Below are 26,831 nucleotides of genomic sequence, written 5' to 3'. Positions count from 1 at the left end.
ACAGGCCTGGATCCAGTGGGGAGTTCCTGTGGCCACATCTCACCAACATGTCAGAACCAGAGGGACCACAAGGGACAACCCAAATTGTTAGAAGGATAAAGCTGCCAGCGTTTAAAGACAAATGGAAACATCATCTAGTCTTAAATAGCAACAGTGCTCCTAAAGTTTATAAAGTCACCAACAGGGGTACCTGCGTGGCTCAGTCAGTTAAGCATCTGCCTTCGCTCAGGTCATGATCCCAGGGTCCTGGGATCGAGCCCTGCATTGGGCTCCCTGCTCAGCGGGGAGTCTGCTTCTCCCTCGCCCTCTGCCGTTCCCCCTGCTTATGCTCTATCTCTGTCAAATAAATAAGATAAATCTTAAAAAAAAAAAATAAAACAAAGTCGCCAAGTCTCAGAAGCCAAGTATAGCCCTTAAAACTTAAACAGGAGTTTGGGCAGCAGGGAGAGATCCCTCTGGGAAGTGATAGTGGGTTGAAAAGGGACTCCCAAAACTCATGACCACTCAGAATCTCTGAATGTGACCTTATCTGGAAATAGTGTCTTCGCAGGTATAATCAAGGTAAGGATCAAGGTGAGGTCATACTGGAGTGAGGAGAGCACTAAATCTAAGGACAGTGTTCTTGTAACAGACAGAAGAGGACACGTGGGGAGGAAGACCACATGGTGATGGAGGCGGAGAAGGAGGGATGCAGTGACACTCCAAGGAAGCCAAGGATGGCTGGGGCCACCAGAAATCAGAGGAGGTGAGAAGGATCCTTCCCTGGAGGGAGCACAGCCCGCTGACACCTTCTGGTCTCCAAACTGTGAGAGGCCAAATTTCAGTTGTTTCAAGCCACCTGGCCTGTGGTACTTTGAATGGCGGCCCCAGAAAACTCATGTAGGGCTCCATGTTATGAGGAGCATGGTTGGGACAAAAGCATCCCATGAGATGGCTTCCGGATAGTGCTTCAGTGTCCTGCATGACCCGGGCTTGACAAATATTTACCAAATGAATAAATACCTTAGTGTCTCCTTAGTATTACGGCCCATGCCGAATTATACAAAACTATATATAGTGTCTCAGATAGTGAGAGTCTATGTAAAGTTTCAGAACATTTACAATCTACCAGGTTATTTTAAGGGTGTATAGACTATTCTGGGAAATGTAATGACCTTTTGAGACTAACTGTTCTACTCCCCCTGAACACATCCCTTAATGGTAGCATCAGACAGACAGATACCATGTGGGCCAGCCTGGCTGCTCCAATATGCTGACACACAATATGCCTGTCTGCAGAGGGAGGAAATCCTTCCCTACCCATCTAAGATAACCAAGGTCATACATTGCATATAAGCTGATCCAGTTTCCTGAATTTTGTTTTCTGAATTTTTAAAATTTGGGCCCATTGGTCAAGAGTTCTTAACACATCAAAGTTAAGATTTTTTTTAAAAATTGTTTATTCAAAGGCATGTAACAGCACTGGCTTCCAGTAACTGTGGAGCAGATTGGTTGGACTAAGCCTCCTGCAGAGAACAAATAAAAAATCTGGGCAAAATATTGAAACACAAAACACACACACACACACACTCACTCACTCACTCCTATTTAAAGACACTGCGGGGGGGAGGTGACCAAAGCAGACAGACACTGCCAGGGAGTCCACCCTTGAAAGACTGCTGCCACAGTCAGACCAGTGATTTGAATTTTTGACAGGGGCATGTTCCAGTCCACGAATGCTTAGGTGGCAGAAAGCAGCAGTCTGGTTGTCTTGAAGTGTGAGAGGAGTTCAGAATACTAGGGGGAAATCCTGGAAGACAGAGAGCCACAGAGGGAGCAAGCCCCCAGATCCACCTAGAGTCCATCCAAATCTTTGGCCATCTGACTAAACAACACTTGTGTGGGGAAGACAACAAGGGATTTGGAGAAACACCAGCAGCTCAAAGATGAGCAAACTAAAGAGATTTCAGCTGCTGCTGAAAAAGATATATTTGCATGAGGGACAGGGTTTGAGTCCATCCAGCCAAGATAAATGCTAGTAGGGAGAACACAGCAGAATCCAGAAATTCTACAACATAGCATTCATGATTTCCAGGACCAATAAAGACCATGAGCTATGGGAAGAAATGGCTATTACCCATATCCAAGAAAAAAGAAAGTGGAGTCAATTATAACCAAACCAAGATAATCAGGGGGTACAGATAAAGCAGCTACTTTTTAGTATGTCAAGAACTTAAAGGAACATATAGGAATCTCAATAGAGAAGGACAAACCATAAAAAAAAAAACACGTGGAAATTCTGGAGCTGAAAAGTACAATAAAATGGAAATTTCACTAACTATACTTAACAGCTGATCAGAGATAGCAGAAGAGTGAGTTAGTGAACTCGAAAAGAGATCAATGGAACCTAATCTGAAGAAATGAGAGGGGAAAAAATTGTAGAAAAATGAACAGAACATGCAGTCTAACATATATGTAATTGAAGTCTCAGAAGGAGAAAATGGGAGAGGAAAAAGTTATTTGAAGAATGGCCAAACATCTCTTAAATATGGTGAAAGACATCAACTTATAGATCCAGGAATTTCAACAAAGCCCAAGAATGATAAATACAAAGAAAACTAACTTAGATGTGTCATGGTTAAACTGCTAAACTACAGAAAAAGAAACAGAAAATCTTGAAAGCATCCAGAGAGAAACAACACATTATATTCAAAGGAACAAGAGTATGGATGATACCCATCTTCCCATCAGTGACAAAGATGACCAGAAGATAATGGGATAACATACTTAAAGTGCTGGGGGAAAGCTGTCAATCTAGAATTCTGTATCCAGCAAAACTATTCTTTAAAAAAAGGTGAAATAGGGGATCCCTGGGTAGGTCAGCGGTTTAGCACTTGCCTTTGGCCCAGGGCGTGACCCTGGAGTCTCAGGATTGAGTCCCACAATGGGCTCCCTGCATGGAGCCTGTTTCTCTCTCTGCCTATGTCTCTGCCTCTCTCTCTCTCTCTCTCTCTCTCTGTGTGTCTCTCATGAATAAATAAAATCTTTTAAAAAATTATAAATATGTGAGTAATTACAAAGGACTCTATTGTTACCCTTTTCTTCTCTTAATTTCTTTAAAATACATCTATTTAACAAAAAATTATAACTCTATTGTGTGTTTTTATAACATATGTAGAGATAATCTATACAATAACAACACAAAGGAATGAAGAGGGGTAAATGGAATTAGACATGCAAAGTTCTTATATTTTACAATATGTAGTAATCTAGTTTGTGAAGATACATTATGTAATCCCTAAGATAATCTCTAAAAAGAAACCCAAAACATACAGTTTAAAAATTAATGAAAAAGCAAATGAAATGCTAAACATATTTTTCCTCAAAAAAAAGGCAGGTAATAAAGAATGTAAGGAACAAAAAACAGATGAAACAAATAGCAAAATGGCTTTCCTAAATTCAGATATATTAATAATTACATTAAACACTGTAATGAAAAGACAGAAATAGCCTCGATTTAAAAAAAAAATCCCATATGTTGCCTTTTGAAAAGAAAGTCTATTTTTAAAATTAATTTTATTTATTTATTTATTTATTTATTTGAGAGAGAGAGAGAGAGAGAGAGAGAGAGAGAGAGAGAGAGAGAAGAGAGAAGGAGCACATGCAAGGATGCGGGGGGGAGGTGCGCAGAGGGAGAGGGAAATGGAGAATCCCAAGCAGACTCTGCACTGAGCACAGTCCCACGTGGGGCTGGATTGCGCAACCCTGAGATCATGACTTGACCTGAAACCAAGAGTTGGATGCTCAACCAACTTAGGCACCAAGATGCCCTGAAACAGTCATAAGAAACAAAGGCACACATAGTGGAAAGTAATAGAATGGAAAACGATATACTGTGCAAATTTTAATCTTAAGCTGGAGTGGCTTTAATGATAAGACAAAATTCCTTCAAAACAAGACATATTGCTAGAGATAATGAGGCAGGAACATTTCACCCAGATAAAATGATCAATTCATCAGGTTGATAGAATCATTATAGAAGTATATGCACCTAGTAGTATAGCTTCAAAATACACAGAGAAAAAATTAGCAGAACTAAAGGAAAAAATAGATAAAGAGTCTCAGTTGGAGATTTAAATACTCTTCTCTCAGTAATTTTGATACAAACTAAACAAAAATACCAGTGAGGATTTATCTGGGTGACACTATCAACCACAGTGATCTGACATTTATAGAGCACAAAAACCCACACTTGCACATTCTTTTCAAACGTACAAGTAATATTCACTAAGATGGGTCATATTTTGGGCCATAAAATGAGCTCAATATGCTTCAAAAGAATGAATTATATAGAGTACATATGTATTTTAACACAAGAATAAATCAGAGGTCAGTAAGGTGTCTAGAAAAATGCTAAATATTTAGAAAACTTAAAATACCCATTAAAATTTAGAAAATTTAACATAACCCATAGGTCGAAGAATAAATCATAAGAGAAATTAGGAAATATTTTGAACTGAATAACAACGAAAACACCACACATCAAAATTTAGGGATGTATTTAAAGCAGTGCTGTGAGGGAAATGTTTAGCTTTATAAGCAGATTAGAAAGATCTTAAAGCTTAGGAAGCTATAAAAAGATTAGCAAACTAAACTTAAGCAGAAAAAAGGAAATAATAAAGAAAAACATAATGAAGTAAAACTCCACAAACCATGGAGAAAATGAATAGAACCAAAATTTCCCCCAAACTGAAACTTCTTTCCCCCCCCTCCTCCTCCTCCTTCTTTTTTAGATTTTATTTATTTATTTGAGAGAGAGCATGAGTCAAGGGAGGAGCAGAGGGAGAAGTAGATTCTCCCCATGGAGCAGGAATCCCAATTTGGGGCTTGGATCTCAGGGCTCCAGGATCACAACCTGAGCCAAAGACAGATGCTTAACCAACTGAGCCACTCAGGTGCCCCTGAAATTTCTTCGAAAAAGATATGAGCTATAAAGCCATGAAAAGACATGGAGGAAACATAAATTCACACTATTTTTAAAAAAGATTTTATTTCTTTATTTGAGAGAAAGCAAGAGCGAGAGAGATCACAGAGGGAGAGGAAGGGTAGAAGCAGACTCCTCAACAAGCAGGGAGCCCCACATGGGGCTTGATCCCAGGACTCCAGGATCATGACCTGAGCTGAAGGCAGATGCTTCACCAACTGAGCCCCCCCCAGGTACCCCTATAAATTCATACTATTAAGTAAAAGTAAATCCAAATGTGCTGGATGATACCAACAATTCTGGAAAAGGAAGAATTATGGAGATGGTAGAAAGATCAGTGGTTGCCAGAGGTTTAAGGGGAAAAAGGGATGAATCGGTGGGCAGAGAGGATTTTTAAGGCAGAGAAACTACTTGATGTGATCCTGTAATGGTGGATACCTGTCATTATACATCTGTCCAAACCCACAGAATGTACATCATCAGGAGTGACTTCTGACGTCAACTATGGACTTTGGGTGATAATAATGTGTTTATGTCAGTGCAGGTTTCATCTACAAATACACCACTCTGGTGGGGAACGTTGATAAAGGGGGAGACTAGGCATGAGTGAGGGCAGAGAGTACATGGAAAACCTCTGCAACTTCTTTTCAATTTTGCTGTGAACCTAAAACTGCTCTAAAAAAGACAAAGTCTTGGAAAAAAAGACTGACAACTTCCCATAAAAGACTGATAAGCAAAAAAAGACTGATAAAAGAAGACAAACCCCAAATTGCCAATATAAAAAGAATGAAATGAGATATACCACTAAAAATCTTATAGAAACCACAATCATAAAGAAGTGTCATGGGCAGCCCCGGTGGCGCAGCGGTTTAGCGCCACCTGCAGACCAGGGCGTGATCCTGGAGACCCTGGATCAAGTCCCACATCAGACTCTCTGCATGGAGCCTGCTTCTCCCTCTGCCTGTGTCTCTGCCTCTCTCTCTCTCTCTGTGTCTATATGAATAAATAAATAAATAATCTTAAAAAAAAGAAGTATCATGAACAACCTTAGCCAATAAACTCACCAACTTAGATCAAATGATTTTTTTTTTTTTTTTGGAAAAACACAACATACCAAAACCGACACAAGAGGAAATAGAAAATGTGAATGCCATATCCAACAAACTGCATATGTTATTGAAAGCCTCTTTACAAAGAAAACTTCAGACACAGAAACTCTCACTGTTAAAACTGAAATGAAACTGAAATAAAACACTGAAAAAGGAATTAATACACAAATTCCATTGGAAAATACACTCATTTTAGAAGGTCATCAAAACCCTAAGCAAAATTTGATGAAGACATTAGTATTAGGATCAATATTTCTCATGATCACATACGCAAAAATGATACAGAAGATTAACAAATCAAATCCAGCAATATAAAACTAATTAATAAAACTAGTAATTAATAATGAATAACTAATAAAACTAATAATAACTAATTTTCAACTTTTTTTTTCCTAACGAAGTTTCAACTCCATTCCTCTTCAAATGATTTTTGACAAAGTTGTCAAAACAATTCAACAGAGAAAGGAAAGTTGTTTATTTTTTTTAAGATTTTATTTATTTATTCATGAGAGACACACAGAGACACAGGCAGAAGGAGAAGCAGGCTCCATGCAGGGAGCCCGATGTGGAACTTGATCCCAGGACTTCAGGATCACGCCCTGAGCCAAAGGCAGGCGCCAAACCGCTGAGCTACCCAGGGATTCCCAGGAAAGTTGTTTAAACAAATGATATACCCATATGGGAAGAAACAAACAAATGATTTTTTTTTTTTAATTTAAGAAGTTAGAACGAGAGACACTTGAAGTTAATTTTGCACCCGTCTGACAAAAAGCACGTGCCACCTCACTGGGCCTCTCCGCTGCCCTTTCTGTATCAGAACCCCCATCCTGAAGCCCTGATCTGAGGTCCCTCCCATGAGCAGCAACTGCAGCTGATCCAGTTCAACTCTTCCCAGACAGCACCTGTAAAACAGGATCTCCAAGTGATATGTTTTTTTCCGCAAGGGATCCGAAACAAGAGACGAGCTGGAAGATGAAGACTATTCTTTCTCCTGATGCAGAAAAATTAAACCAACACAAAATCCAACCCAGAGGCCAACATGTCCTCCCAGTCCAACGCCGTGCCGTGTTCAGGTAACTCTCCTCTCTAATCCGAGAGAGAGAGAGAGAGAGAGAGACAGAGACAGAGACAGAGACAGAGAGATTGAGAGAGAGAGAGAGAGAGAGAGAGAGAGAGAGAACAGGGCTGGTCTTTAAGAGATGCAATTTCTCCAGATGGTATAAAGTATTTTTAAAGGGCCCAGAGCCAGAACTGGGCTATGGGAGCCTGACTATGGAAAGGGCTTCTTTCCTAAATGGGATCTTTGGTGTTTATCAAAGCTCGAGCTCCAGCTGAAACTCTTCCTGCAGCAGGAACACTTATATGTTTTCTCTCCTGTGTGAACTCTCTGATGCCGATTAAAGTTTGATCTTTGAATAAAACTCTTCTCACGGGGACACCTGGGTAGCTCAGCAATTGAGCATCTGCCTTCAGCTCAGGGTGTGATCCTGGGATCGAGTCCCACATCAGGCTCCCTGTGAGGAGCCTGCTTCTCCTTCTTCCTGTGTCTCTGCCTCTCTCTCTGTCTCTCATGAATAAATAAAATCTTAAAACACACACACACACACACACACACACACACACACACAAAAACCCTCTTCTCACAGATGGGACATTTATACGGTTTCTTTCCCGTGTGGATCTTCTCATGGTGACGCAATCCTGAGAAGTCGCTAAAGCCTTTCCCACAGTAATCACATTTACAAGGCTTCTCTCCCGAGTGGATCCTCTGATGCTTCATAAAGTCTGAACTCTGCAGAAAGGCTTTTTTGCAGGTGGGGCACTGAAAGTACGTCTCTCCGTCTCTCCAGTGTGAGTTCTTTGGTGAAAAACAAGCTGAGAATTCCTGTAAAATGCTTTCCCACACTCCCTGTAAGTGGGGAGTTTCTGGACCATGGGGACCCTCGGCAGCCGTTTCGGAGAGGTCTCTCTCTTCTCCTCTGGCCACAATAGGGACGGTTCTTCTGGATGGGGATTGGCCAAATGCTGGTTCCCAGAATTCCTTCCTTGGGGGGAGAGCTGGCCCGCTGGCCACTTACCCTGAAGGTTTTCTGGAGCCTCAGGGAGACGTCCCCTTCTCCAAAGTATCTTGGTTCATCCTCACTGAGGCGGCCACCCAAGGAAGCCGCGAAGGTGCCTCTCCTGACGCTTGACAGGAGACATCAGAAGCTTCCTGGCCCCTACAAATTTCCAAATTCACTTTCTCCTTGTCATTCTCTTGCCTGTCTCCTATGCAGGTGGGTCTTGGGATCTTCTGAGTGACATAAAGGTGCAGTCCCGCCAACTCTTCCCCATACTCTGCTGAATTAGTTAGATCAGACTTGGAATTGGAAATGCCTCCTGAGACTGTTTTCCTGTAGGTCTCCAGCATGAGATCCCAGTCCTGCTCCTTCTGAGTGGAATCCAGGTGCCTCTGCTGCCCCTGCTTGGAGAAAAGAGGCTCGGAAGTCCTGGTGTCTGAGGAGCCTTTCCTCCTGTAGGGCGGGAGGCGGGGCAGCAGCCATCGCTAATTCTTGTTCCACGTCACCCTCCTCTTTCACTGTAGGGCCCGGTGGCTCCAGGGGCCTCAGGACTCATCCTGAAGTCCCAGCTCTGGACATGACTTCCGGATGGTGCTTCACTCCCCCTACTTGGTGACTTGGAGATTCCATCTTCTCTGATAAGATTTCCTGTCCTGGAAACTGGATGCTGCTGATCCACTGTCACAGCCTCTGGGGGTCTCCCTTCAAGCTCGCCACGAGGGTCACTGCCTCCTCTCCGCTGCCTGGATGCTGTTTCCGCACCCACATCTGGATCTGCCCGGGCAGGATGGTCAGGAACTGCCCCAACATGAGGATCTCATGGATCTGCTCCTTGGTGGGAACCTCTGGCTGCAGCCACTGGAATCAGAGCTTCCAGAGTTGTCTCCAGCACCTGCTAACGAAACTGCCTGAAAAGCTGGTGTGCAGTCTCGGGGCTAGAGAGTTCCCCTCGAGAGGCCGCATCTGGTCTGAGAATGGGGAGTCCTCGACCTTCGACAGTGGCGGCAGCAGGAGCAGGTGGCGCCCCAGCTCGACAGGCATCCTCCGGCTTGGCAAGTCCTTTTAGGTGAAGTGTTTCCGGGATGGACTCGTCTCTGGGGAGGACTAAATCTTCACTGAGGCTCTCACAGGTGCATTAGAGAGGGAATGAGAGCCAGTGAGTCTTTAACGAGCATATGAGTAATTTTTTCTCCAACACTGCATATCGGCTCCATGTTAGGCCCTGCTCATGCCATTTCTAATCCCCACAATCCCCCGTCGGGTGCACATCCATCGGCCCTGCGGCTGCTCTCGGGGGCCTAGGCACGACCCCCGGCAGCCACAGCCAGACCGCCCAGCCTGCACACAAATGAACTTTTATTCCTATCCTATATCACACACCAAAATGACTTTTAATTTGATCATAGACATGCATAAAAGCTAAAACTATAAAACTTCTAAGAGAAAACATAGGGCAAATATAGGCAAGTTTCTTAGAATGCAGAAAGTAATAAGTATGACAAGAAGAACTTGATTAATTTGTGAAAGCTAAAAACTTCTGTTCATTAAAAGACTTCAAGAACACAAATCAGGGGATGCCTGGGTGACAGTAGTTGAGCATCTGCCTTTGGCTCAGCACGTGATCCCGGGGTCCCGGGATAGAGTCCCCCATCAGGCCCCCCGCAGTGTTTTGTTTTTGTTTTTGTTTTTGTTTTGACATAAAAGCAGGACAATTTAATTAACTTTTGTGAAGGGGGAAGGAGGATTAGCCATGGCCTTCGTTTTACACCATGCAGACTACGCAGTGTTGGCCATGGTCAACACCAGCTCATCATTCCACTGAGCTTCTTAAGGCTAAGCCTTGGTTTAATTCTTTAAAGTTGTTTGTTTTGTTTAAGGCCAACTCCAATGTGCGGATCAAACATGAAAAGAGCCCATTCCTCTCCACGGTCCGTGTGCTTGCCTGAAACGACGCAGGTGCCACCCAGAGATCTGCTTGCTTTGGGGCCAAGCGCGAGTCTGCCGGCCGTCTCAGTGTCCCTGCTTCTCCTTCTGCCTGTGTCCCTGCCCCTCTCCATGTGTCTCTCACGAATAAATAAATAAAATCTTTAAAAATATATATAAATTAAAATTAAAGAAAAATCAGATCAGTGTAGGCAGCAGGCAACTTTCCAGGGAGGTGGATGGACACATTCACCATGAAACAGGGTGTGCATCACACAGAACACCCATTTGTCAATATTAGACAGTCAAGATTTTTGCATTTATAGTATGTAAATTTTAACCTGAAAAACCCTGTAAAAATATAATAACGGAGTGGAGGACGGGGGTTGTGGGTTTAAATGGCACCAGAACGGCAGAGTGATGATAAGTATACAGTCTGGTGATAGCTGCACCCGGTTCATTATACTGTGTGTTGATTTTGTAGATGTGCGAATTTTCCACATTAAAAAATTAAATGAAAAACCACCGGGCAATCAATTTTCAGCCCAAAAGAAGAAGTGCACGCATATTTCATCACTGCCTTTCTCCACATGCTCTGGTTTGCCATGTTAGCAGCCCTTGGAGATGAGAGCAGTAGGTCAGGTAGTCCTTCCAGAAGGTGTGAGGCTGGATCCGAGGGACCCCCACACCCCGCAGCACAGGGGCAGCAGCGGGGAGGCCCGGGGGCTGGCCCCACCGACAGGGCACCAAGCAGTCACATTCAGCGTGAAGTTTGGGAATCGCTAAATTCTGCTTTTCCTCTTCTCTGCGCAGCTGGTCAGGCTCCTCAGGGATGACAGTCACTGGAGACCCGGGGACACACCCTCGCAGGTACGAGTGCGGGTCTGCGCTTCTGCTCTCACCTTGAACTTGCAACAGGAACTGGAAATCTTTCAGTGGCTGTCATCCCTGCCTGCTCTATCAGCTTCACTTGTCCTCTCTCCTGTTTTTCTGCCCAAGGCCTGGGCCTGAGCATTCTTTCTCGGATATGAGCCACTGCCCAGCTTGTGAGGTTGGCCCCACGCTCCCTGCGGCTCAGAAATGCACCCAGTGTGTTGTCTGTAAGCCGAGCTGGTTTCATTGGCCATCTGGTCCCAGATGAAGACACGCTTGAGGAACGAAGTGGCCTCTCCAGACCTCGGAAAAGGCACATCCGACCTGGGGACGCTGCCGGGGACACTCAGCAGGGGGAGCCTGTGCGAGCGTCAGTGAGGGGCAACGGGGACCAGCGGGGACCAGGGCACAGCAGCCTGGATTGTGCGGGCCTGGCCCAATGAATGGATCTGCCCCCGGGCACAAAGGGAAGAGGCTTCTGTTTACAGGAAAAATACTCCGGTTGCCTAGTAACCAGTAATGACAGGAAAGGAAACGCAGAAAAAGCTGAGGGCACTTCTGGGCCCTGCTCCTGGCCCGCGCTGACTCACCGCGACCTGAAGCAATCTCCTTTCTATTCCTGTTCCGCCCTGGGCCTGGCAGAGGGGTCACCTGCCTTACGTAGGCCCCGCGGGATTAGAAAACATCTTGTGTCGGGGGACAGGCAAAGAGCAAGAGCAGCAGTTTTCCGTTTCCCTCCTTCTGATTGGTCAGTTAACTTCCCCTTCGGGGAGACCCTGGGCCTTTGCCTTTTCCTTTTGGGGGAGACACCTCAAGCTCACGTGGCGGCAGCTGGATGGCACCAGGCTCCCTTGGCCCCTGAGAAAGCAATTCCTGTCCGTGTGTTGTCGTCCCCCCACCCCACACCCTGTGAACAAGAAGCGACAAGTCCAGAAGGCTCTCAAAGGGTACGGGTTGTTTCAGACCCCGGCTTCTGCCCCGACGCTTGTGTTGACACTCGGAGTGGCATGACGGTGACAAGGGAGATCGTGTCCACTCGCTTCTCTTGGATCCCATCCCGTTTGAGTGCAAGGTCTAAGGAGCCAGCGATGTGAGCTTTAGGTTCTGTCCGCATGACACCCGTGGGCCTGGGGCCTGGGGCAAGGGCTGGGCCCCCACGACAGCCCAGCTCAGCTCCAGGCACCCAGACCACCCAACCCTCCCTCGTAGGTTTGGAGAACTTAAAGTCCGTCTCCTCCTTGCTGAAAAGTGCATTCATTAACGCTCCGCGATGGTACAAACCACATCCTCTCTTGCTCTCGGATCACTGCTAAGGCACCCACCAGCGGCCACAAGCGGGGCTCCCAGCCCCGGGCCCTGCTAACATCGGGCCAGGCTGTTCTCTGGGTGGGGGGGTGCATCCTGGGCACTGTGGGGTGCTGATCAGCAACCCTGGCCCCCACCCACTGCACACCAGGAACCTCCCTCTGCCCGGAGTCTCCAGACCTCGTGAATGTGCCCTGGGGGACAGGATCGCCCCGATAGAGAGCCACCCTCTAAGCCAAGGGCAGTGTCTGAGAAAGGAGCTGGCCTTGAGAAAAAGGGATGGGCCACCAGGTGAGGAACAGGAAGAAAAGGCTTCCCACTGTTTCTGGGAGCCGAGCCTCAACTTCCAGCAAGGGCGGCCCATGACTCCCCCTTTGCCTAAACCGTCTGGGTGCCCTGTTATGCCCTCAGTTTTCTTTTCTTTTTTTTTTTTCTTTTGCAGCAACGAACTTTGAAGGATCAGAGCTGGCTCTGAACTACTCTGGAATAAAGTATCGACAGAATTCAAATTCCTTTTTCTGTTGGTAAGAACTGGGCTTCTGTTCCTGTTTTCTGCTCAGGGGCCAAACATTCGCTCACTGTCCAGCAGAGGAGCAGGCCCGAGCCCTTCAAGTTGGCCATCTGCAGGGCTCTAGGGGGCGCAGGGGGTGGGGACCCTGAAGGCTACTCGGATCTCCAAGGACAGCGGTCTTTCCCCGTGGCAATGGGGCAGCACCCACTTACTTTCCTCTTAAAGAGACAGGATTTGACTATTAATATAAAAATTGTCCGAACTAAGGTTATGGTTACCTCCGCTCACATGTGGTCTGGTGGTCTGATTTTAGTTGCCACTTAATTCAGGGGGGAGAACGTGAATTAAAAAACTCACGCATCCCTGGGTGGCTCAGTGGTTGAGTGTCTGCCTTCGGCCCAGGGCGTGATCCCGGGTCCTGGGATCGAGTCCCTCATCGGGCTCCCTGCAGGGAGCCTGCTTCTCCCTCTGCCTGTGTCTCTGCCTCTCTTTCTGTGTCTCTCATGAATAAATAAAATCTTAAAAAACAACTCACCCAGCCTTCACTGACATTTTCACCCAGCAAATATGTTTTTGGCAGGCAACCCGATTCCACCACTTCTCAGTAATCACTTAAATGCCACCAGACTTGGTCTCTAACAAATCCCAAAGGGAACCTCTCTCCCCCAAACCTGCTGCTTCTTCAGTGTTTCCTAACCACTGGACTAGTTCGAGTCATGGGGCATCTCCCTAGGCCTCAAGGCCATGTCTAACCAGGGACCCAGCCCTGATGGCTCCACTGGGGACCACCTCCCAGGGACCTAGTGGAACCCCTGCCTCCTCCTCTTGTTCTGGAAGTTCTGGGTCTGCCTCCAGAGCGGCGCTGCATGTTCTACATCAAGGACTACCGGGCATCTGGGACCTTCTGGTGTCAAGGGCCTATGTGGTCCCTTGGGAAGGTTGAGTATCGTTACCAGATGGTTCCAGGCGTGCCCTTCACGCTCACGAGGCAGCTCAGCCTGGTCTGGATGACCCAGACCTTCTGACATGAAGACTGTCTGCTCAGAGCTAGCCTGAGGGCCCTGCTCTGTGGACCACACCCCAGGAACAGTCACCTGGCTCTCTCCCTACTTCCCAGCCTGCTGTTGCGTCTTAGCTCCATCACAGAAAAGACACAGCAGCCTTCATCACATACGTAAGGCTAAGGCTACAAGTTTGGAACAAATACGAAGGCGGTGGGCACACCGTATGGGCACAGACTGTGGCCTCAGACTACCGAGTTCAGATCTTAGGGCTGTCACTCGCTGTGGTGGCCTCAGTTTCCTTATCTGATGAAGGGGTGGGGAAGATGAAGCTCAATGATGGGGTGGGGGTGCCCGCCCCGAGCCTGGACCCCGGCGGGTGCCTGATAAATAAAATGTGACCTAGTGGGAAGGAGTGAGGGGAGCGAGGGCCCCCCTGGACATCTGCAGTGGCACAAGCCAGCGATGCAGGGCAGCGTTAATTGTACCCCAGACTCTGGGCAAAGTAGTAAATGCGTGTGATCTTACGTAACGCTTCAGGAAGCGATGCCCTTATCATCCTCGTTTTGCTTTTATTTTGAAAATTTTGTTTATTTAAGTCATCTCTGAGTCATCTCTTCCCGCAACGTGGGGCTCGAACTCACAACTCAAGAGGCGAATGCCCTGCCGACTGAGCTGGCCACCCTCATTTTAGAAACAACGACAGACAGACTGAGGCTCAGAGAGGTCAAGCGGGAGCCTGAGGCCACACAGCCTGAAGCGGCAGAACTGGATTTGAACTGGGTCTTCTTCCTTTAAGGCAAGGAGGCCCCAACGTGTAAGACTCCCGAGTCTCCCCACCGTGTGTAGCACACACGGGCCCCGTCGTCTCCTTCCCAGGGAAGTGGCCCCTCCACCCCAAGGAGAGAGGACTCCATACTATCAGGAGCAAGTTCTGCATAATTGAGCTTCTGTGACTGGAGCTGTGAACTAACTGAAATGGTCCAAGTGCAAGAATCAGACGGGTCCGGGCTGCACACGTACGTGGGGCCCTTCCTATCAGGTTCAAGTGGAGAAGTGGCTCCATGCCCCTCGGTAACCAGAAGGGATTTGTTGATAACGGCCCTGACGACCACCTCCCTCCATCTTTCCCCATGAGCGCCTAGAAAGCAGAGTGGATCTCAGTAGGGAGCACCCCGGGGTGCTCCCCTGCCCAGCTGGGCACACTCTCTCTTCCAACCTCACGAGCTCCTCGGCCCCCGCTCCCCATCCGCTCGGGCATGCTCGGTCCTCCAGCCCGCCCCATCCTGCCTCCGCTTTGCATACACTTCTGCTGGCCCTCCATGGAGAAAGCCAGGCTTCCTCTCACTTCGGTCACAGTGCTTAGGCGGGATGGTCACCTGACCCCTCAGGCACCCCCAGTTCAATCCAAATGGCTTGCAGTGTGCGGGGTCCGAGCCCAGGCCTGCGGGACCATGGGCTGTGTGGGCCACCACTCTGTGCTGCCTCCACCAAATACACATCTCTGCAGAATCGAGGGCGGCCAGCGTGGCTACAGGGGTCCCAAGTGGCAGTGGCGAGGTGGGTGGTGGCCATTCTGGCATGGAGGGCCACCGGAGGCTGGGGCTGGTGTCCCCGCGGGCACCACAGCAATGGTGAGGACAGGGCTGACGGCGCCTGCCAGGCTGGGATAAATGTGACCCTGGAGAGCAGGGCTGAGGCTAGTGTGGAGTGTGGTGAGGACCTCAGAGTCCCCCCTACCCCCATGACAGCTACAGCAGAAGGGTTCTGGGGGTGGGGAGCCGCCGCCAGCAGCTTCAGAGTGGCCCCAAGTCACACTGTGCACAGCGATTAAAACCTGCCATCAAGTCACCTAGCATAGGCTCCCCGGCCTCAGCACTGTGGTCACTGGAGCTGCATCATTTTTGGCCGTGGGGGGGCCTTCCGTGGCCCTGTGTGGGGGGACACGCTCAGCAGTGTCTTGGCTTCCCTCTACTTGATACCAGGAGCACTCCCAGTTGTGAAAAACAAATGTCCTCAAGGGGACAAGGTCAATGGGTGAGAGGCACTGCTTTGCCTTTTCTGGAACTGCTCATGAACTATAATGCACACAGAGCTTGAGAAGCCCTGCTCTGAGCCACCATTCTCCCCCTCCCCCGCTCCAGACATTTGGGGCCAGAATGTTCTCTGGGGGCTGTCCGGGGCACTGTGGGGGGTGGAGAGGCATCCCTGCCCCCCCACCCACTCCATGACTGCAGCACCCACTGTCAGTCAAGACAACCCAAAATGACACCACCAGTGTTCCCTGAGGGTCAGAGTCACCCCTTTGAGAACCACTCATCTAGAACCACGGTCTTGCTATGCCTGGTATTTCTAGACTAACCAAGCCATCCGTTCTCCGCTCGCTGCCCTCAGTTCTGCTTCCTGCCTCCCAGTTGTGCACCATTGGCTCCTGGACCAGCCGGTCCTCAAGAAAACCAAGCCTTCAGAGCGCCCCCTACAGCCTGAGGGAGAAGGAGCAAGGCGGGGACCAGGGGACCAGGGGACCAAGGTGGCCAGAAGCTCCCTCTTCCAGGGCAGAAGCTTGCTGGAGCTTGCTGTCCCCACCCCGCCCTGGACGGTGCTGCCTGGTGACAAGGACACTTCCGGCTCCCAGAAATGGCCAATAAGCACCAGCGACGGGCAGCACCTCCGTGACTGGCTCAGGCCAAGCGGCTGGCTTTTCTCCTGCTGTCAACATCACACCCGGGGCCTTTCCAACTGACCCCCCTACTCCTCTCCGGTCACCCTTAACTTCACAGAGTTGCAAAAGCAGAGAAACGACCGAGCTGAAAAGCAGGAACCTCACCTAACATGGCAGCACTGGAGGGGCCCTTACACATCCAGGCAGCCCAGCGGGGCGAAGGGACCCAAAGATGTTAAGCGCTTTGGGTCTCTAATCTCTAAGATGTTAAGGGACCCAAGCTGCAAGGCCTGATGTGGGGGAGGTATCTCCAAGGGGAAATTTTTGAAGTGATCCACTTAAAAGAACATTTTTAAATGAGGTTACAGTTCCTGCAAAATGACTTGCCTAAACTGGGACTGGGTATAAACTAATTTTCTGGAATGCGGAGTAGCGTTTTCTTTGGAAGGGCCGATCTTTCTCAGTGCAAACTGAACTCCAGCTATCCTGCTGCTACAGGTTACAGGAGGAATCCTGTATTCCCATTAATCTTCTGGGGAATCTTTGTGTAAGTCAGAACTTACTCATTTTGATTCCACTAACACTTGACGTAACTGGAGCTTAATTATTGCATCTGATAGGGCGGGTGACTAACGAGCTGGCCATATATATATATAAATCTATGACTTGCTTTTGTTTGTTCTAGAACACCAGTGACATCCCATCATAAGTTTTGGCGTTAGCTGGAGAGCTGGCACCAAAGTGCAGCGGACATTTTCTCGGGGCACTCGGCTACAGAGTGAACTGCCCTTAAAAAAAATAAAAATAAAAATAAAAAAAAAAAACCACCAATCGGTACAACTAAAGCGAATCTCACCACGGAGCTGTCTGACTGACCACGGGCGCTGTGCTCTGATACAGGCGGCACTTCTGCGGTTGCTGCTGCCTTAGTCACACAGATTGCATTCGAGACGAACAAGGCAGGATCAAGTCCCCCACCAAAAACCTGCACTGACTAACATTTCCCAATTTATAGCCCTTGCTGGTGGGCGGGGCGGGAAGGGCGGTGCAGAGAACTGGGAAAGAAATGTGTCACCAGCTTTGAATGAAGTTCAGGGGCAGTGTTTACCCAAGCAACGAGCCCTGGTAAACAGTCGCTATCTCTGGCTCGCTGAGGAGGAGGTGGGGAGTGACCCTGTTTTGAGCAAAATCCACCCGGGGGCTGCGAGGTGCCCATCCACGGGGTGAAGGGCTCCGCTGCTGCCAGTGGGAACACACCTGCTGCCCCAGGAAGCCTGCTCTGCTCGTCCCCCGGAGGGTCACCTGAGTACCCGACTTCTTAACAGGAGTAGCAGAGAATAGCAAAGAACCAGAAGGCTCTGGGTGCAGTTTCCATCACCAGCCAGGCTTCTGTGTGAATAGTGTCATGTGTGGCCCGCTGGGTTCAAGTCCTGGCTTTTCTGAAATGCTCCAGCGGCCGCAATGGAAACATCAGGCTGGAAAGCGCTGGAGAAGCAGGGTGGCCAGGTAATGATTTTGCAAACACGAGGAGTTAGATCAAAAAAGAAATTCCACTTGAGGCTGAAAGAAGTCTCCAGTTGAGCAGTCGACGACATAGTCAAATGGCCAAAAGTTTTTTTTGTTTTTGTTTTTTGAGGTTTTTTTTTTTTCTCCTTCCATCAGTCCCTCTTGCTTTCTACAGGATGAGACGTCAGAACGACAGCGTGTTTTCCTCCAAGTGGACCCCAGGTGGACCCGGGTCTACCTGCCTTGGCAAATCAGACTCAAACATAATTTCATCAGAGGAAAATATATGCAGATGTTCAATTAAAACCTGGAGTCCGCAGTCCTGGCGCTCTTTGCCGGCCCTCATTGTTTGCTGAGTAACAACGGTTGCCAGGGACAACGCAGTCCACTCCCGTCTCTAAGAGCCTGTTGCTGGGCAACAGCAAGAATACTTCCCAAACCAAACAATGTCATCCCCGGAGCAATCCCCTCTATCTCACATTAACCAGATCTAAAAAAAAACCCTCCCAAATATGTAATCTATTATTTTCAGAAGCCCTAAGAGAAAGGCAAATAATCTCTTCTCTATAGTAACCGAGGGGGAAACAGTTTACCATATTTGTTCTGAAATAACAAAACCCGAGAAGGACCAACTCTCCCCGCAGTCAGCATCATGGCAGGGACTTCGACAGTCCTTCCTCGGGCTGGGAGGAGAAAGTGCCTTTTTCTCCAAGAGGAAAGAATTTATTTATCATCAGGCAAACAATGTGGGATATTCATAGCTGCACACGGGTTTTCTGAGCAGTGATTATACAAACTGAAACAAACTGGGGCTTGAGCTATTTGAAAAAGATGTAAAAAGAGAGGAGTGGATACCTAGTTTAAAAGACTTTTGAAAATGTCATGTACAGATAAATAGGTTGCAAACCAAGTCGTTGACTCAGCATTAGAAATGCCTCCTGGGACTCTGCGGAAGGAACCTACAGCATCTGGCGTCCCTGTGCCTGTGCTCTTCCTGCCTCACGCAGCAGGAGGAGGAAGAAGAGGAAGCCAGGCCTGGGAAGCACAGGGACACACAGCCCCGGAAAGAGGTGACAGGGACGTCCCTAGCATTGGCCAATCTTGACCCATAGAGGGGAAAAAAACAAAAAAAAAAAAAACAAAAACCAAGCTAACCTCAGAGCCAACCCAGCCTTGGCTCTGTCCAGAGCAGTTTGGGCTTTGGAACTTGGAGGGGAAGAGGACAGCACCCCATCTTACAGGCGGAGGGCAGTGTTCTCAGGGGATGGTCTTCTTGGGGGTGGGAGTGGGGGGGAGCGTGGCCAAGGATCTGAAAACACGTTGGCAGAATGGGAAGCACGTGGCTGCGTCTTAGGTTGTAAAGGCACCGGGTGCTAATAGATTTGGGCCCCGGTACATGTACCCTCTTAACTCTCAGCCGAGGTTTGGCCTCTGACCAAACCTGGTCTTGGAGATAGACGCGGCCGACACCAAGAAACCTTGTTCTCCTAAGATAGCACCCAGGAGTTGTTCTTAGAATAGACAGGTTGGAATGGATGCGTCTCCTTGAGAATAAGGGGGGGCAGGTGCCACGCTGTTAAAATCTGAACCTGGGCTCTGGGGAGATGCAGGATTTGAAACCAGACTCCTGGGAGTTAACAGGTGGCGGAGAGGAAACAATGATCTCTAGCCGGCAGGTGAGATCACCAGCAGCCAAAAGCACGGGAGTCCCTGCTTCCACCGTCTGGAGGACACTGCTGATTCTGCCTAGATGCCCCAGCTGAAGGAGACTCTGACGCCCGCTGTGAGGGACAAATACTCGGAGGCAGCGCCAGTAGGGTTTGCTAATGGGTTGGATGTGGAGCTTGAGAGAAAGGAGTGGGGAGCACTCTGAAGTTGAGTTTGAAAGATGTGAGGTGTGAGAGGCCCTCAGACACCAAGTTGGGATGCTGAGAAGGTCAGCAGATCCATACGTGAAGACCCGAGGGGCAGGAGGTAGGCTGGAGCCACCAGTGTACAGACGACCTGGGCTAGAGTATTCGTATACAGATGTAGAGGTATAGTCTAGGATGCAGATTGGAGCCAGCAGTGCGTAGGTGACATGGGCTGGAGCCATCAGCATGTCGATGGCCTATTTAAGGCGGTGAGCCTGGCTGAGCTCATCAAAGGAGAGCAGAGAAGAGGCCTCGAGCTGGGCTCTTTGGTTCCTCACCATTTAAAGATCCTAAAGAGGAGGAAATCCAGCAAATGAGACTGAAAAGAAGTATGAGCAAGTGGTGTCCTGAGTGTTGACTGGATTGGGGGCTGAGATTTGGCCACTGGCTGGATTGCTGTGACAGGACAGAGCGATTGCCGGGGAACCCTGTAGGCAAAGTCCACAGAGACTGACATGGCTTCAAGAGTGACCAAGAGTTGCGGAACTGGGGACCCCAGGCACACACAGCTCTTGAGACATCTCTGCTGGCAAGAACGGGAGAGGAAGGGGATGGCCACTGGAAGGGGGAGTTCCGTTGAGAGAGGATTTCTGAAATGGAAGAAGTCACAGCAGCTGTGCACTGGGATGGGCAGGACCCAGTGGGAGAGAATGGACGCCCAAGGGGGCGGCGGTAATTGCTGGTGGAGTGGTGTCATGTGGATGGGATGGGATGAAGAAATCTTGCAGAAGAGAGGAGGGGTTGGCCAGAACTTGCACATGGACGTTAGTCCACCAGCCCAGGACAGAAGGCAGAGCTTCCACCCAGATTCAGGGAGGTGGAGTGCCCCCAAGTCACCAAGGGGTTATCCCAAACCCACAAATCTCTGGGAGCTCCCAAGCCTCAATCCCATCCCTCAGCCATGGGATCCCCATGTGATGATCCCAGGGCCCTCCTAAGTCTACTGAAGCCCCCAAGAGGTAAAGCGCTGGCCCCTGCCAGGCTGCTGCGAGGCCTAGAAGGCTGGAAGCCATGGAGTGAGAACTGGACATCGTGCAGGATGACTCAGGTCTACAGATCTCACATTAGAGTCTCCAGCAGAGCCCAGGCTGGGAAGGGTGAGCTGGAGCCCACAGACGGCCTCCCTGGGCCCCAGGCTTCAGGGCTCCATCTGACCATGCAAGGAAGGCTCTGAAAGTTTGCATTTCCCCCAAATTCCTATGTGGGAACACCTGGTGCCCAAGGTGTTAGGAGGTGGGGTCTTGGGGAGGGGTTAGGTCACGGGGGGTGGGGGGGTGGGGGGGGTGGAGCCCTGGTGAATGGGATGAGGGCCCTTGTCACAGAGATCCCAGGGCGCTCCTTCTGTCCTGTGAGGACAAAGGGAGAAGTCCGCGACCCAGAGGAGGGCCCTCACTGGTCATGCCGGCACCTCATCTCCAAACTGGGAACAGTACATTTCTGTGGTTTAGAAGCCTGCGGGCCTGTGGTATCGTTAGGGTGGACTGAGCCAGCCCCAACTCGCCCCCCACCCTGTGGTCCCCCACACAGCCTTACAGGACCCACCCTTCCATGTCTGCGCCCCACACACAATCGGCTCTTTTCATTGCCTTCTTGAGGATGATGATACGCCTCTTTCCAAATCCACCAGGGTCTGATCTTTCCATGTCCTGCTATTGCTAGAGATCAGCTCTAATTTGCCACATTTTTCTGCTGTGTCAACGTACAAACATGAGAACTTAAATAAAAAGTCCTAGAGTCACACTGAAAAACAAAAGTGTATTTCTTGCTAAGCCAGGCTTGAACTATGCAAGATGACCAAGAAATTTAATGTAAGATAAACAAGTGCGGCCGGGAATCCTGCTGTAAGCAGAGGCCTGCAGCCTCGAGCGAGCACCCTGGGCCCCGCCGGTGAGTCGTGTGCCCTCACCTGCTGGAGGGACCACTCGCTGCCTCCAGTGGCCCTAGGTCTCTGCAGGACAGCGGCACGTCGAGGTCCCCGGGACTGAGAATCTAGTCCAGACCCCGTCAGCAGAACCCGGGGATCTCTGAGGAAATGAAAACGAAGCAACAAAAGGCAGGATTGGAAGTGTTTATCCGACCTGTCACCTTCCTCCTCATTTCAGTCTCTGATGTCCTGTCCGAAGGAGAACAAAAGGGACATTCTATTTCTGTCTCCCCGAAAGTGTCAACTCCGACGCAAAACAGTTTAAAAAAATATTAAACTCATTACTCTAATTAAACCCAAAAAGAGAAATCTGGGAGATATTTTAGGTTTTTAGGCTAACCCGAATTAATTCTAAGAAGATACATCAAAACCGATTCCATCTTAGAAAAGCATTCTAGGGATCCCTGGGTGGCGCAGCGGTTTGGCGCCTGCCTTTGGCCCAGGGCGGATCCTGGAGACCGGGGATCGAATCCCACGTCTGGCTCCCGGTGCATGGAGCCTGCTTCTCCCTCTGCCTGTGTCTCTGCCTCTCTCTCTCTCTCTCTCTGTGTGTGACTATCATAAATAAATAAAAAAAAATTAAAAAAAAAAAAAGAAAAGCATTCTAATGAAAAGGTGGGGAGGGGCAATGTTTTGTTTTTTTTTTTTAATTTAAAAAGGTGCCATAAAACCTTGAAGATATTTCAACTGGCTTTCCTGTTGCATAAAGATTTGCGATGGGCCCTCGTCTTCCTCAGCAGCAGCTCTCGGCTGGCGTGTGGCTGGCAGGACTTGGGGGCATGAGACCAGGGAGACCAGGGAGCTGCACTGTCCTGCACAAATGCCCGGCTTTGTGGGTTTCTGGTTTTGGACCTCCATTGCTGGCTCCATATTAAGTCAGCTCGTCTAGCAGAGCAAAAGATAATTTTGGAAAAAAAAAAAAAACTGGCATAAAATGTCCTAGCTCTGCTTAGAAGGTGGCAAGAGCCACAGAGAGCAGTCCTCTGAAATGTAACTCAAGTAACGGTGAGCGGTCTCCCCTCTCAACCCCCACATCGTGTTCCAAATATGGACCCGGACGAGGGGCCACCCCTCAAGTCCTCCGAGGTCCGATGCTCCTTCCAGTTCTCCTTGCTTCTTTCTAGAAGTCTCGGGGCTGATGTCGCCTGGCTGCTGCGTGATCTTGACCGGCGCTGCATCTGAGAAGCATTTATGACTACTTCAGTGGGATTTTTCAAAAGATAACTATTTGAGAGATGTCCATCCAGATGAAATTCGAAACTACTGGGATACAGGAAAAAAAGTCAGGCTGATGGGATGCCTGGTGGCTCAGCGGTTGAGCGTCTGCCTTTGGCTCAGGATGTGATCCTGGAGTCCCGGGATCAAGTCCCGCATCGGGCTCCCCGCAGGGAGCCTGCTTTTCCCTCTGCCTGTGTCTCTGCCTCTCCCTGCCTGTCTCTCTCTCTGTGTGTCTCTCATAAATAAATAAAAATCTTAAAAAAAAAAAAAAAAGAAATTAAACGTGGATGGCTGACGTCCGTGGTGTGGCTGACCGGCCCTCCCTGGGGAGCTGAGGCCTCTCCCCAGCTCTCACTACTCCGCACCTGCGGGGATACAGGACGCCAGTGGAAAGCTGCCAGATTCCTCCGTCTCTAACACAGAAAAGGTGTGCATTGTGTCCTCACTTGTGTGTGACTGTGGCCAACCACACGAGGACTTCCTGAGACAGGCCTGCCCAGGCCCTGGGGGGCTCTGGGCGGCCCCCCAGTCAAGGTCAACACTCCCCCAGACAGAAGGTGGAGTTGGGGCAGCCCCACCCAAAGCGGCCAAGGTCGGCACCCAGGGGTAGGCAGGGTGCACCCAGGGCCGGCGCTTGCAGAGACAGAGAAGCATCGAGGGCCCAGCGCCCTTCGAGCAGCTCCCTCCTCCGGGACAGCACCTCCCTCCCCTGCAGTGCACAACGAGGGGGAGCGCCGGGGGCCTGCACGTCCCCCCCCCCACACACACACACAGCACAAGCAACGCCGTGACACCGTCTAAATACGACGCACTCCCGCACCCTCCACTTTCTAGCGGGCCACCTACAGCCAGGGGCTGAGGGCTTGCAGAGCTTCCGTCTGTCCGCAAGTGGAAGAGAATGGACTCGTCTGCCTCTGTGGGTCACAGCGCTAAAGCAAAGGAGGCCGACAGAGCGGGTGTCTGAGTGCCCGCCCCCTACGCAGTAAGTGCTCAATAAATGTCCCTTAACGCCGTTGTTGCAACTCATTCCATTTGAAGGTAGCCAAGAGCATCTGCTGAGTTCTGCCCATTGAAATATCTGAAACTCCAAGAGCAGTGATACGCTTTGCTATTTGTGATTTCAAAAACAAATAAGTGTGGGAGGCGCCTCTGGGAACGCCTCGTGCTGTGTGCTATATTCATTCCAGGGCATATTTGTGGGGTTTGTCATTTTGGCCAATGCTTCACACTCCTTTCTCTCCCAGCATCGAGCCAGTGTAGCAGCTCTCCTTCCAACTTACTATTGCTGCCCGGCTGTTGATGCAAAATTACATTTTTTTTTAATTTTTATTTATTTATGATAGTCAGAGAGAGAGAGAGAGAGAGGCAGAGACACAGGCAGAGGGAGAAGCAGGCTCCATGCACCGGGAGCCCGACATGGGATTCGATCCCAGGTCTCCAGGATCGCGCCCTGGGCCAAAGGCAGGCGCCAAACCGCTGCGCCACCCAGGGATCCCACATTTTGTCATCGCCCCTCTTCCCTTCTCAGGAATCCCTCCCATCCTTCCATGAGACCTCAGAGCGTGTACAGGACATTTTCTATGGCCAAGCAACTCTCTGATTGCTTGCAAAATGGGGACTGATGCAGACGTGTTTAGAGCTGTCCTTCCTGGGGTAGAGAGAGAACTGGTGGGGTTTCCTTAATTCCCCAGAAGGGGATCCTATTTGCTTTCTCTTTGCTACAAGTTTCTGGGGTTTGCAGCATTAAACTGGTCGCTTTGCCAATCCCTTCTCGGGCACGGATTAGGAGGGGTGATGTCTCCTGTAGTACTGAGCATGCCCGAGGGGGGTGGATGCAAAGCCCCACAGCACTGGTGGCAGGTGAAGAGGGGGTGGTTCCTGCCCAAGAGCAGGGTCAGTCTCTGAGCATCCCTCAAAGCCTAGGACATGTCTGAACCTGCATGGTCAGGGGATGGAAAGCTAGCTAGGAGAGGTGGCTGGTTTATTCATCCCTCAGAATTTACCCCATAGAAACACATATGTCCAAAGAGGCAAATGGCCAACCACTATACACCAATGTTCGTAACAGCAGGATTCATGGGAGCCCCAAAGTAGAAACAACTCAAATGTCCATCAGCTGATTAAACAAAATGTGGCCTATCCATACAATAGAATGTTATTCAGCCATAAGAAAGGGGGAAGCTCTGACTCACGCCATTGTGTGAATGGACCTTGAAAACGTGACACTCAGGCAAGAGGGCCAGACACAAAAGGCCACGTCTCATATGATTCCCTTTATGTGAAATGTTCAGAACAGGCGAACCCACAGACAGTGGGTCAGCGGGTGCCAGGGCCTGGGGGAGGGGGCCAGGGGTAACTGCTAATGGGGATGGGGCTTCTTTTTAGGGTGATGGAAATGTTCAGGTGTTAGACAGTGGTGACGGTTACATAACCCTGAGGATATAGTGAAGCCCACTGACTTACACACTTTAAATGGGCCAACTTTATGGTAAGTGAAATATATCTCAGTTAAGCTGTAAAAATAAGGTATATATGGGTAACATTACTTGTTAGTGGTGGCATTACTTGAAGTCACAAAAAATTGCAAACCACTGAAATATTCAATAGTGAAATCATTAAATAAATGATGGCGCTTCCTTGCTATGATGCCATTGAAAAGCATGAAGTACATTCTGTAAGAAAGATCTCCAAGATATATAAGGCCTGGCACACAGCAGGCTCCAAGAATAATGTAAAATAGATGCAGCTATATATGTTATAAAATAGGTAAGTTCATTAAAAAGGTCTAGAAGGACACAAATCATTTTATTAACAGTGTTTTGGTCATGGGAGGTGAGGGAGACAGGAAGATGAAAGAGAAACTTTGGGGGCCTGTGGGTGGCTCAGCGGGTTAAGTGTCCAACTCTTGACTTTGGCTCGGGTTATAATCTCAGGGTCATGGGATTGAGCCCCACATCCAGCCCCCAAAGGGCTCCCTGTTCAGTGGGAAGTCTGCTTGTCCCTCTCCCTCTGCTCCTCCCTCTGCGTGCTCTCGCTCGCTCGCTCTCAAGTTTATTTTTTTTTAATTTGTATTTATTTATGATAAGCACACAGTGAGAGAGAGAGAGAGAGAGAGAGAGAGAGAGAGAGGCAGAGACATAGGCAGAGGGAGAAGCAGGCTCCATGCACCGGGAGCCTGATGTGGGATTCGATCCCGGGTCTCCAGGATCGCGCCCTGGGCCAAAGGCAGGCGCCAAACCGCTGCGCCACCCAGGGATCCCTCGCTCTCAAATAAATAAATAAAATCTTTTAAAAGGGAGAAAGAAACTTCCATTTCTTAATTGACTTCTGTAGATGATGGCCCTTTCTAGGAACACGACTCTTGTACTCTTTATATATCATTTTAAAAATTGTGATAGAGGTTGAGCATCTGCCTTCGGCTCAGGGCATGATCCTGGGTCCGGAGATCAAGTCCCACATCAGCATCCCTGTGAGAAGCCTGCTTATCCCTCTATCTATGTCTCTGCCTCTGTGTCTCTCATGAATAAATAAATAAAATCTTTTAAAAAATAAAAAAATAAAAATAAAAATTGTGATAGAGGGGCACCTGCGTGGCTCAGTGGTTAAGCGTCCACCTTCGGCTCAGGGCGTGATCCTGGGGTCCCAGGATCGAGTCCCGCATTGAGCTCCTTGTGTGGAGCCTGCTTCTCCCTCTGCCTGTGTCTCTGCCTCTCTCTCTGTCTCTCATGAATAAATAAATAAAAATTAAAAAAAATAAAAAATAAAAATTGTGATAGCATTTGTAAGCACTGGAAAGCACATCAGTTCTTATAAATTTGAACACAGTACCTAGTGAACGCCATGTGTACAGGGTATACTACTAT

At 49.0% G+C, this 26,831-nt stretch overlaps 1 protein-coding gene and 1 pseudogene across 3 annotated transcripts in view; both read right to left on the bottom strand.

Moving 5' to 3' along the window:
- The window catches only part of RFX2 (regulatory factor X2), a 97,801-nt gene that overhangs the window by 44,209 nt on the left and 26,761 nt on the right, over window positions 1-26,831 (bottom strand). The window contains exon 1 of one of the 3 annotated variants that reach the window (XM_038567610.1): window positions 17,264-17,282. The exons of the other annotated variants lie outside the window; for them this stretch is intronic. The gene's annotated coding sequence lies outside the window, so the exon portion shown is untranslated. Of the gene's footprint in view, window positions 1-17,263; window positions 17,283-26,831 lie in introns of those variants that run through there. 3 annotated transcript variants of the gene reach the window in all.
- On the bottom strand, window positions 6,706-12,148 carry LOC102157381 (annotated as a pseudogene).

The sequence above is a fragment of the Canis lupus genome, chromosome 20, assembly GCF_011100685.1.
Source record: "Canis lupus familiaris isolate Mischka breed German Shepherd chromosome 20, alternate assembly UU_Cfam_GSD_1.0, whole genome shotgun sequence".
NCBI lineage: Eukaryota > Metazoa > Chordata > Mammalia > Carnivora > Canidae > Canis > Canis lupus.
The sequence above is the reverse complement of the archived record's forward strand: the minus strand, read 5'-3'. Positions and strand labels throughout refer to the sequence as shown.